General features: G+C 35.3%; 1 pseudogene; it reads left to right on the top strand.

The window, feature by feature from the left end:
• The first annotated feature begins 552 nt into the window (after positions 1-552).
• On the top strand, positions 553-10966 carry LOC105049986 (disease resistance protein RPM1-like; annotated as a pseudogene).
• Positions 10967-11215: the final 249 nt, after the last annotated feature.

The raw sequence follows: 11215 nt of genomic DNA, 5'->3' as shown, positions 1-11215 counted from the left end.
TAGCAGCCAAGTTTCAACCGTCCAAAGAAAAAAAGTAATCTTTCAAGGAAGCCTCCTCAAATTTGTATCATCTCACCATCGACATCATTAAGCTGATATAAGCCTGAGCTGGCATGAGTATCGAAAACCCAGGTTGGAGGAAAGCAAGAAAAGCTACATGGTGAAATACTGGTTTGCTTTGCACCAAACTCAGCCTACCCAGATTCTCATGATGGTGTCTTCCTGTCCAAATTTCCTGCATCATGGGGCAACTCTAGTATAATATGACAACCAAAACATTTGTCCAGACTTTAGTTTCTAAAGGTCATGGATCTGAGTTTCATAGTGAATTTTGATCTCTATGCTGTGTAGCTGTTTCATCGGACTAACAAAAGCAATTGTTTGAGGACTCAGCTTCTGCACAATGACAAATTTATTATATCACACATGATATTTTGTTAGTGCATGAGACGATGAAATCCTTAAGGACAAGAAACTCAAAAGCAAGTCAAGTTCCCTAGTCCAACTAATGTGGGAGGAAAAAAGTATATTTCATAAGTTTTTGAAGAATAATTTATTCAATAACTTGAAATAGAACAACTGAGGATGCTGCCTACTTACACATGGTGGTGAGAGATATGCAGACACAAATGACTGAAGATTTGTAAAGAGAGGCTTTCCAAACAACGCTTGGTCCAACATACAACTGAGGGCAAGTGAGTGAGCAAGTGAGAGAGTAAGAGAGAGCACAATAATGGCTGGCGGTGCCCTACAGTTTGCACTCCAGAAGTTGGATTCTTTGCTTGTGAAAGAACAACAATTGTTGAGACGGGTAGACACAGGAGTCAAAGATATCAGAGAAGAGCTTGAGTGCATAAAATCATTTTTGAGAGAGGCAGATGCTAGAGAAGATAGAGATGGCATGAAAACATGGGTGAATCAAGTACGAGAGATTGCATATGATATTGAGGATGTTCTTGATGAGTTCATGCTTCACTTTGACCAGCCTCATGGGCATGGATTTGCTAGCTTCCTTCATAGAGGTGTTCACTACATCAAGCATCTGGGTACCCGCCGCCGGATAGCTACTGCAATACAAGAAATCAAAATACAGGTCCATAACATCTCACAGAGAAAAGATATGTATACTATCAAGTTTATTGACAATGGAACTTCTAATGCTGCTACAAATAGATTGCATGATCGTCACATGGCTGCTCTTTTTATTGAGGAAGCTGAACTAGTGGGCTTTGAAAAGCCCAAAGAGGAACTTATTGGGTGGTTAGTAAAGGGAGAATCACAGCGGAAGGTGATTTCAGTAGTTGGCATGGGTGGTTTGGGCAAAACTACTCTTGTCAGGAAAGTCTACGACCATGAAAGAGTGAAGGGATGGTTCAGTTGTCATGCTTGGATTACTGTGACACAATTGTTCACCATTGATGAGCTCCTGAGAAGCATCATAAATCAATTCTGCAAGGAAAGAAATGAATTATTTCCTGGAAGAATTGATGCAATAGAAGGCATTCAGCTGATAGAGACACTTTGCCATTTCCTACGGGATAAAGGGTACGTGGTTGTTTTAGATTATCTATGGCACATACAAGAATGGGATCATTTAAAATATGCATTACCTGACAATGATTGTGGGAGTAGAGTTCTAGTTACAACACGAATTACGGATGTGGGTCTCTCATGCCTTGAAACATGTGGTCATGTCTACAATCTGGAACCACTACCTCCAGTAAAGGCTTGGTCTCTGTTATGTAAAAAGGTTTTTCGATCCACCCCACGGGGAGCGTGCCCTCCAGAGCTTGAAGATATTTTTAGGGATATTGTCAAAATATGTGATGGATTGCCTCTTGCAATCGTGGAAATAGCAGGTCTCCTGTCCAAAAGAGTGTAATAACTCAGATTTAAAAAATAAAAAAAATAACAGAGGAACCAGAGTCTTCTTCCTTCCCGTTTCTGGCGAAATCAGACTCGAGGAGTCCGGCTAGAGTAGAAAATCTCCTCTATAAAGATCCTCCGTTCCCCCTTAGGATTTTACAACAAAAATTTCGAAGAAAATCGAGGGATTTGAGAGATTTTCTCAAGGAATACCGTGGGTGGTTAATCGGAAGAGAGGGGGTCGTCGGAGCTATCTTTGGACGGTGGAGCAAGGTATTCCTCTTCTCCTTTTTATTCTGCGGTCACCGGTGTATTTGGAAGCCGGCGAGATGCCGGTTCGGGCTCAAACAGGGACACCCCTGTTTACGTTTTATTTTTTTTTCTCCCCCGTGTGCCACCGGCAACAGCCACCGTTGGGGCTGTCACTGCGTCGCCGTCGGCTGCTATCGGAGCGTGGCCGGAGTCGGTCCTCCTTGGCCGCTTGAGGGTGAGAGGAGATGGAGGGGGACGATGCCCCTGTTTTGTCCCAAAGGAACCCGTGGGAAGAAAAGAAAAGAAGAAGGAAGAAGAAGAAAAGAAAAGAAAAGAAAAGAAAAAGAAAAAAAAAAAAAAAAAAGAGAAAGAGAAAAATAAAAATAAAAATAAAATAAAATAAAATAAAAAGAAGAAGAAGAGAGAAAAATTTTCTCTCTCTCCTCTCTCTACCTTCTCTCTCCAGTTTCTCTCTCTAGATTCTCTCTCTAGACCTTTCTCTCTTTTTATGGATTTTATCTCTCTAGAATCTTTCTACTCTCTCTCTGATTGCATCACAGACCTTAGGATATATTGAATTAAAAATATGATGAATTGAGATTGCTCCGAAATTCATGCAGTAGATCTGATCTCAGTCTGATCCTATTCGAAATTTATAACACTTGATTCATATTCAGTCACCTTGATAGGATCTCTGATGATCTCGACCATGATTGTCTCATCTGAAGGATACGAAGATTCTCTCTCCACTTTCTCTATCTACTTTCTCTCTCTAAATTTTTTTCTCTCTTCATGAATTTTCTCTCTCTAGAAGTCTTATGGATCAGTGGAGGATCTAGATACTTAGATAAATCCTAATTTTGATTAATCCTAAGAGAGGTCCTCGATCTGTGTTATTAGGATCGATTATCGGTAATTTTTTCCATATATGATCTTTATATTTGATCAGGATTATGAAGAGATGATTGTCTGCAAATGATATCGAGTGAAATATTTTGTTAAAAAAATTCATAAATCAAAGAAGAACATTGATTTTTATGCTTGGATCAGTCACCGGTAAAGGTAAGAATCTCTGTACATGATCATCAATATATATGTTATTTTACCGTTGGTTTTATCTCCTTGATTTTGCATCGTTGGATTTGAGATCGATGAATTTGTTATATCTGAGACACTGTTATTTATTTATGTGATTTTGAGCATGAGTATGTTATATCAATACATATGTATCAGCGATTGATGGCATGATTATATGGGTATGACATATTTATTACATTGCAAAATTTGAATTGATTAATGAAGTCAAATATTTTAATTTCATGAAAATGAAAAGAAAGAGAAATATGGTTTGGACTGGCCTTGTCATGTGGAATAGCTTGCCAGGAGCTTATGCCTGGGACAGCCCCCACAGGCTTATGTGTGGAAGAATAATATGATCCGAGAAAGATCAAGAAGAATCTGATCCGAAAAAGATCATGAATGATTTGATCCGAGAAAGATCATGGCCACTTTGATCCGAGAAAGATCATGAATATTTTGATCCGAGGAAGATCACAGAAATCGATCCGAATAAAAGATCATCGCATGATCCTGGTAGTCCAAAGCCAAAGCCAAAGCCAAAGCCAAAGCCAAAACCAAAAAGAAAAGGATTAAAGATGATGTGATAATAGAAGAAAGTGGAAAGATAAGACATGAAACAATCGTTGAATAAAATTGTTTTACTTATTTAACATATGATGATGCATCTCTTTTGATAAAACAGATAATCTATAAATGTCTGCAGTATTCTGGACAGTGAACATCGACTTTTATGTGTTATTACCTATCATTATTTTCAAATTATATTATTATATTGGTGTGATATGGAAATTCTTACTGGGCTGTAAAGCTCACACCCCTTCATTTTCTTTTTCTTCTCAAAGTTACAAGATGTCTATGGTTGGCTATGGTATGAATTTGTGAGTGAGCGGATGCATAAATAGAGTACCGTTGATACCTGATCAGAGGATTGAAGGAATGTTAATTGTAATTATGCAAGTTTTATGAATTATTATTGAAATTAAATATTATGGTTGATAAGGTTGTAATGATTTAATTTGGCCTTGCATATTCTTTAGGACTTGCTCTAAGGAGTGTGCGACCATCACGTATCCAACCCGGGTGTTGGGTTCGGGGCGTGACAGAATGGTATCAGAGCTTAGATTATGATCATTGGAGATTACGATATAAATGATTAGGATGAGATAGAATAATATCAGAGCTTAGATTTAAGATCACTAGAGATTATAAAGAGATATTAAAACTTTATGTAAGATCAGTAAGATGTGACAGAGTGGCATCTGAGCTTAGAGGTTAGGTTACGTTTATTTGGAGATAATAATACAAGTGATTAGGATATGACAGAACAGTACTAAAACCCAAGTTTAAGGTCACTAGGGATTGTCATATAAATGATATCAAAACTTTGAGATTATAATCAATAGAGTATGATTGATAAAATCAGAGTTTAAGATTCTGATTATTAAAGGTATGATAGAATGATATTACAATTTAGGTTATGATCATTAGAGAATATGATTTAAGTGGTATTTAAGCTTAAGATTATAATTATTGAAATTATGACTTTAGTGATATTTAAACTTAAGTTATGATCATAAGGAACATGATAGACATAAAACAAACGATCCGGTAATTAGATTTCGAGTCAATAGATATTAAGATGAAATTTATGTATAAGTGGCATATGATATCTATAATAGAATTGATGAGTTATATCTTAGATTTCAATTAATAAGGTTGACCTAAGTATGAAAAGAGTTGACCTTGGAATAAAGTGGGAGGTATTGATAAGTTATGTTGAGTATACTAGAGGATTTTGGAATGTAAAACTTATATGATTGAAGATCATGATTTTTCTTTTAATTCCAATGATAATTGTCTGAACATTATAAATTTTGGACTTATCAAAGAAAGTTAATTAGGGTATGGTCTAAGAAGAAATTACATCATATGAGAGAGAAATATTTTTGAACACTGAACCTATAAGAGGATTATATATGAAACTCAATTTTAGATGAAAAATATATTTAAATTTTTATTATGAGAATATGAGATACACATTTTGGTGAAATCTTTGGTTACTCAAAATATCATATTCTGAATAGGATTCTTTGATCTTTCAAGTTGCATTGAATCTCAAGTCAAAAGTTTATTTTTCTAAGTGGATCAAAAGTATTTTGATATTGTTATTAATTTAAAGAAAAAAAAATTATTTTGTCAGAGTATGATACACAGGTTATGATGAAATCTTTAATAATTCGAATTACTATCTGTGGATTAATTTTTTTGTTGAAGATGGTGAAGTGTATTAATTATTCAAGTCAAAGTTTAGATATTTTTTTTAAATTAAACTAAGACATCTTGCTAGTGTTAAATTTTGAATGACTTATACAAGGGACAAAATTTTGTATGGATTTATTGATTAATATTAAGGGTTGTGATGAAAGGAGCTTTATAAGAAATAATCAAGTTGATTCTAATTTGTCAAGTTAAAATTAATTCTTTAAAAAAAAAAAAGAAAGATTGATTTAGAAATTATCTAAATGATTGTAAGGTAAATCTAAGATTAACTCCAATTAATTCTAGATATGTTGGATTCTTGTAGAGTGATGAAACTTATGCAATGATTTCAAATATAGGAAGTGGATCAAGATTTAATTTTTATATGCTATATCCAAAGGTAGTAAAGATAAAGAAACTTAAAATTTTGCCGTAAGTCTTATATGAAATTTGAAGGTTGGATCTATCCTAGATTGATTTAACATACAAGGATATTTTATCTTTGATAGACTTATATAATTTGGTAAGTTGAGATCAGAGTGCACAGCAAAAGCGTGATGGTCTGAATTGATTAGAAATATTAATCTTTTAAATCAAAAGATATTATGATGGAATACATTAGTTGCAAATAAGGAAGGATTTTATTGATAATGAAAGGATGCTATAAATTTTGATCTAATCTAATCATAGTCGGATAATTTTTGTCAGTGGATTATTTTATTGTAGATAATATCAAGAAGAACCCTAGACATCTCAAGTTATAGCTTGATAGTTCTGTTATTAGTTCAAACCTAGAATGTCCTGATATAAATCTCATATTTTTTTTAAATTTAATATTATTACTTGGACTGATATAGAAGATTGAGATTTTTCTTAAGATGAGAGTCTACATATAAAATTTGTTGGAAGATCAAGTGAAGAAAGAAATCGATGATTGTGAAGAGTGCCCGATGTTTGGCCTTTATTTATTTTTCTATCAAGGGTAGTCTGAGATAATTATGAATTTCGAGTGAAATGTATTAGATAAATAATGGTAGTATATTAATATAAGTCCAAAATGTTACAGTTCTTCAAAAAAATTGAGAAATCAATAAGAAGGGATGTGTTTGAAATTTCAAATAATTTTTTGTTATAACAAGATCATGAGAAATAAATAATATATATGACATTATCGTAAGCTTGAGAATGACATGAAGAATGTATACTTTGAAATAGGTATCTCGAACGACATAACCTAATTTCGAGGACGAAATTATTTTAAGGAGGAGAGAATGTAATAACCCAGATTTAAAAAAAAATAATAATAACAGAGGAGGAGGAAGACTCCTAACCGAAGTCTTCTTCCTTCCCGTTTCCGACGAAATCGGACTCGAGGAGTCCGGCTAGGGTAGAAAATCTCCTCTATAAAGATCCCCCATTTCCCCTTAGGATTTTACAACAAAAATTTCGAAGAAAATCGAGGGATTTGAGAGATTTTCTCAAGGAATACCGTGGGTGGTTGATCGGAAGAGAGGGGGGTCGTCGGAGCTATCTTTGGACGGCGGAGCAAGGTATTCCTCTTCTCCTTTTTATTCTGCGGTCACTGGTGTATTTGGAAGCCGGCGAGATGCCGGTTCGGGCTCAAACAGGGACACCCCTGTTTACGTTTTATTTTTTTTTCTCCCCCGTGTGCTACCGACAACAGCCACCATTGGGGCTGTCATTGCGTCGCCGTTGGCTGCTGTCGGAGCATGGCCGGAGTCGGCCCTCCTTGGCCGCTTGAGGGTGAGAGGAGATGGAGGGGGACAATGCCCTTATTTTGTCCCAAAGGAACCCGTGGGAAGAAAAGAAAAGAAGAAAGAAGAAGAAGAAGAAAAGAAAAGAAAAGAAAAAAGAAAAAGAAAAAAAAAAGAAAAAAAGAAAAAGAAAAAAAAAGAAAAAAAGAGAAAGAGAAAAATAAAAATAAAAATAAAATAAAATAAAATAAAAAGGAGAAGAAGAGAAAAAAATTTTCTCTTTCTCCTCTCTCTACCTTCTCTCTCCAGTTTTTCTCTCTAGATTCTCTCTCTATTTTCTCTCTCTAGATCTTTCTCTCTTTTTATGGATTTTATCTCTCTAGAATCTTTCTACTCTCTCTCTGATTGCATCACAAACCCTAGGATATATTTGAATTAAAAATATGATGAATTGAGATTGCTTCGAAATTCGTGCAGTAGATTTGATCCCAGTCCGATCCTATTCGAAATTTGTAACACTTGATTCATATTGAGTCACCTTGATAGGATCTCTGATGATCTCGACCATGATTGCCTCATCTGAAAGATACGAAGATTCTCTCTCCACTTTTTCTCTCTACTTTCTCTCTCTAAAATTTTCTCTCTCTTCATGAATTTTCTTTCTCTAGAAGTCTTATGGATCAGTGGAGGATCTAGATACTTAGATAAATCCTAATTTTGATTAATCCTAAGAGAGGTCCTCGATCTGTGTTATTAGGATCGATTATCGGTAATTTTCTACAATATGATCTTTATATTTGATCAGGATTACGAAGAGATGATTGTCTGCAAATGATATCGAGTGGAATATTTTATTAAAGAAATTCATAAATCAAAGAAGAACATTGATTTTTGTGCTTGGATCAGTCACCAGTAAAGGTAAGAATCTCTGTACATGATCATCAATATATATATGTTATTTTACCGTTGGTTTTATCTCCTTGATTTTGCATCGTTGGATTTGAGATCGATGAATTTGTTATATCTGAGACACTGTTATTTATTTATGTGATTTTGAGCATGAGTATGTTATATCAATACATATGTATCAGCGATTGATGGCATGATTATATGGGTATGACATATTTATTATATTGCAAAATTTGAATTGATTAATGAAGTTAAATATTTTAATTTTATGAAAATGAAAAGAAAGAGAAATATGGTTTGGACTGGCCTTATCATGTGGAATAGCTTGCCAGGAGCTTATGCCTGGGACAGCCCCCACAGGCTTATGTGTGGAAGAATAATATGATCCGAAAAAGATCATGAAGAATCTGATCCAAGAAAGATCATGAATAATTTGATCCGAGAAAGATCATGGCCACTTTGATCTGAGAAAGATCATGAATATTTCGATCCGAGGAAGATCACAGAAATCGATCCGAATAAAAGATTGTCGCATGATCCTGGTAGCCCAAAGCCAAAGCCAAAGCCAAAATCAAAAAGAAAAGGATTAAAGATGATGTGATAATAGAAGAAAGTAGAAAGATAAGACATGAAACAATCGTTGAATAAAATTGTTTCACTTATTTAACATATGATGATGCATCTCTTTTGATAAAACAGATAATCTATAAATGTCTGCAGTATTCTGGACAGTGAACATCGATTTTTATGTGTTATTGCCTATCATTATTTTCAGATTATATTATTATATTGGTGTGATATGGAAATTCTTACTAGGCTGTAAAGCTCACATCCCTTCATTTTTTTTTCTTCTCAGAGTTACAAGATGTCTATGGTTGGCTATGGTATGGATTTGTGAGTGAGCGGATGCATAAATAGAGTACTGTTGATACCTGGTCAGAGGATTGAAGGAATGTTAATTGTAATTATGTAAGTTTTATGAATTATTATTGAAATTAAATATTATGGTTGATAAGGTTGTAATGATTTTATTTGGCCTTGCATATTCTTTAGGGCTTGCTCTAAGGAGTGTGCGGCCGTCACGTATCCGACCCGGGTGTTGGGTTCGGGACGTGACAAAGAGAGAGTAGCGTTTTATAATGGAGGACATTGTGAGATAATCTCCATGCAGAGTTAGCCAACAATCCTAAACTAGAGCCTATCAAGAGAATATTATTATTAAGCTACAATGATTTGCCTCACTTCCTTAAATCTTGTTTCTTGTATTTTAGCATTTTCCCCAAGGATTATCCAGTCAAGTGTATCACTTTGATTCGACTGTGGATGGCAAAAGGGTTTATAGAAAGTGAGGAGGGGGAGACAATGGAGAAGGTCGCAGTGGACTACCTCAACGACCTCATTGATCGAAACATGGTTCAAGTGGCAGACTATTATGATTATGGAAGAATACGAAGTTGTCAGGTACATGATCTTATCCATGAGATTGTTCTTTTGAAATCGAAGGAGGAGAATTTCAGCACATCTCTTTTCAGAAAGAAAACACATATACATGGAAGGATTCGACGCCTATCAATACATAATACTGGTAAAGATGTTCTACAAGATACAAGCTTGTCTCACCTTCGTGCTCTGTTCATGTTTGGTGTTAATGCCCTGTCATTCTCTTCTATGTGCAACCTATTTTACAGCTTTAGATTATTGAAGGTCTTGGATTTGGAAGGTGCACCAATTGAAAGGTTTCCAATAGAATTCAGGAAGCTCCTCCACTTAAGGTACTTGAGTTTGCAAAATACAAGGATCAACAAACTGTCAAAATCCTTGGGAAAGCTTGAGAACCTAGAAACCTTAGATCTGAAGGGCACCTATGTTTCTGAATTGCTGACAAAGATCCTCAAACTCCAAAGTTTATGCCATCTTCTTGCATATCACTATTACACTGGTCGCCATCCACCCTTCCATTATACAAATGGTGTGAAGGTGCCTCAAGGAATAGGCAGATTAAGAGATTTGCAGAAGCTCACATATATAGAGGCAAATCAAGATAGTGGCATAGTTAGAGAACTCAGATACCTGACTCAACTAAGGAGGTTGGGCATAGTGAAACTGAGAACAGAAGATGGGATAAGCCTTTGTGCTTCCATTGAGAGAATGAACAAGCTCCGCTCTATCTCAGTGACATCAATTGGAATGGATGAGTTTCTTGACCTGCAATATTTAAAATCTCCCCCATCAGATCTACAACATCTATATTTGAGAGGACCCTTGCAGACTTTAGCAGATTCGATTTCCACTCTTCAAAACCTTGTTAGAATGCGCCTAAGGCGGTCTAAATTAAAAGAGGATTCACTCGGAGTTCTTCAAGCTCTTCCAAATCTGGTAGAACTCACACTTATCCGTGCATATGATGGTGTTAAATTATGTTGTCAAAAAGGAGGATTTCAAAAGCTGAAAATTTTGGATTTAGAACAGCTGGATAATTTGAATTATGCAATACTAGATGGAGCAATGCCAAATCTTCAAAAGATGTATATTAGGCATTGTGTGCAGTTGAAGGTGGTGCCACTCGGAATTGAGCAACTAATAAACCTCAAAGAGCTCCACTTGGTTGATATGCCTGAAGTGTTTGTGCAAAGGCTACGGAGACATGGAGGGGGAGATAGACCAAAAGTGAAGCACATTCCAGTATACATTCCAGTAGTGAGATCTTACGATCACGAAGATCGGGCATATGAAGAACTTTAACAACTTATTAACTGCTGACAGAATGGAGGACTTCCAACTGGTGATTCTGGTGAGTGCCAATACCTTCATTTTTGTGTATCACCTGTTGTCATTTGTTCTCGTATCTTTGTAAAGATGAAACTCTATTTGCATTGTGTGGGTACCAAGTCCAAAATGAATTATCACTGGAGAAAAAAGCATCTAGAAAGTATCAAACTTCATGCTCACAAAATTATTTTTTAATAAAAAAGAGGGCATTTTTGACTTAATCCATTTTTCCGAAAAGAGAACATTTATGGGTGCTCACGGCAAGGATCGGGTAGACAAGGTTGTTTTTGAAATAGGTTACATCTATAGATTATTTAGAAGCTATATCCAATTCAATATCACAATAAATAAGATAGATTCAAAGT

Source organism: Elaeis guineensis, chromosome 8 (genome assembly GCF_000442705.2).
Source record: "Elaeis guineensis isolate ETL-2024a chromosome 8, EG11, whole genome shotgun sequence".
NCBI lineage: Eukaryota > Viridiplantae > Streptophyta > Magnoliopsida > Arecales > Arecaceae > Elaeis > Elaeis guineensis.
This window is presented reverse-complemented; position numbering and strand designations above follow the sequence as displayed.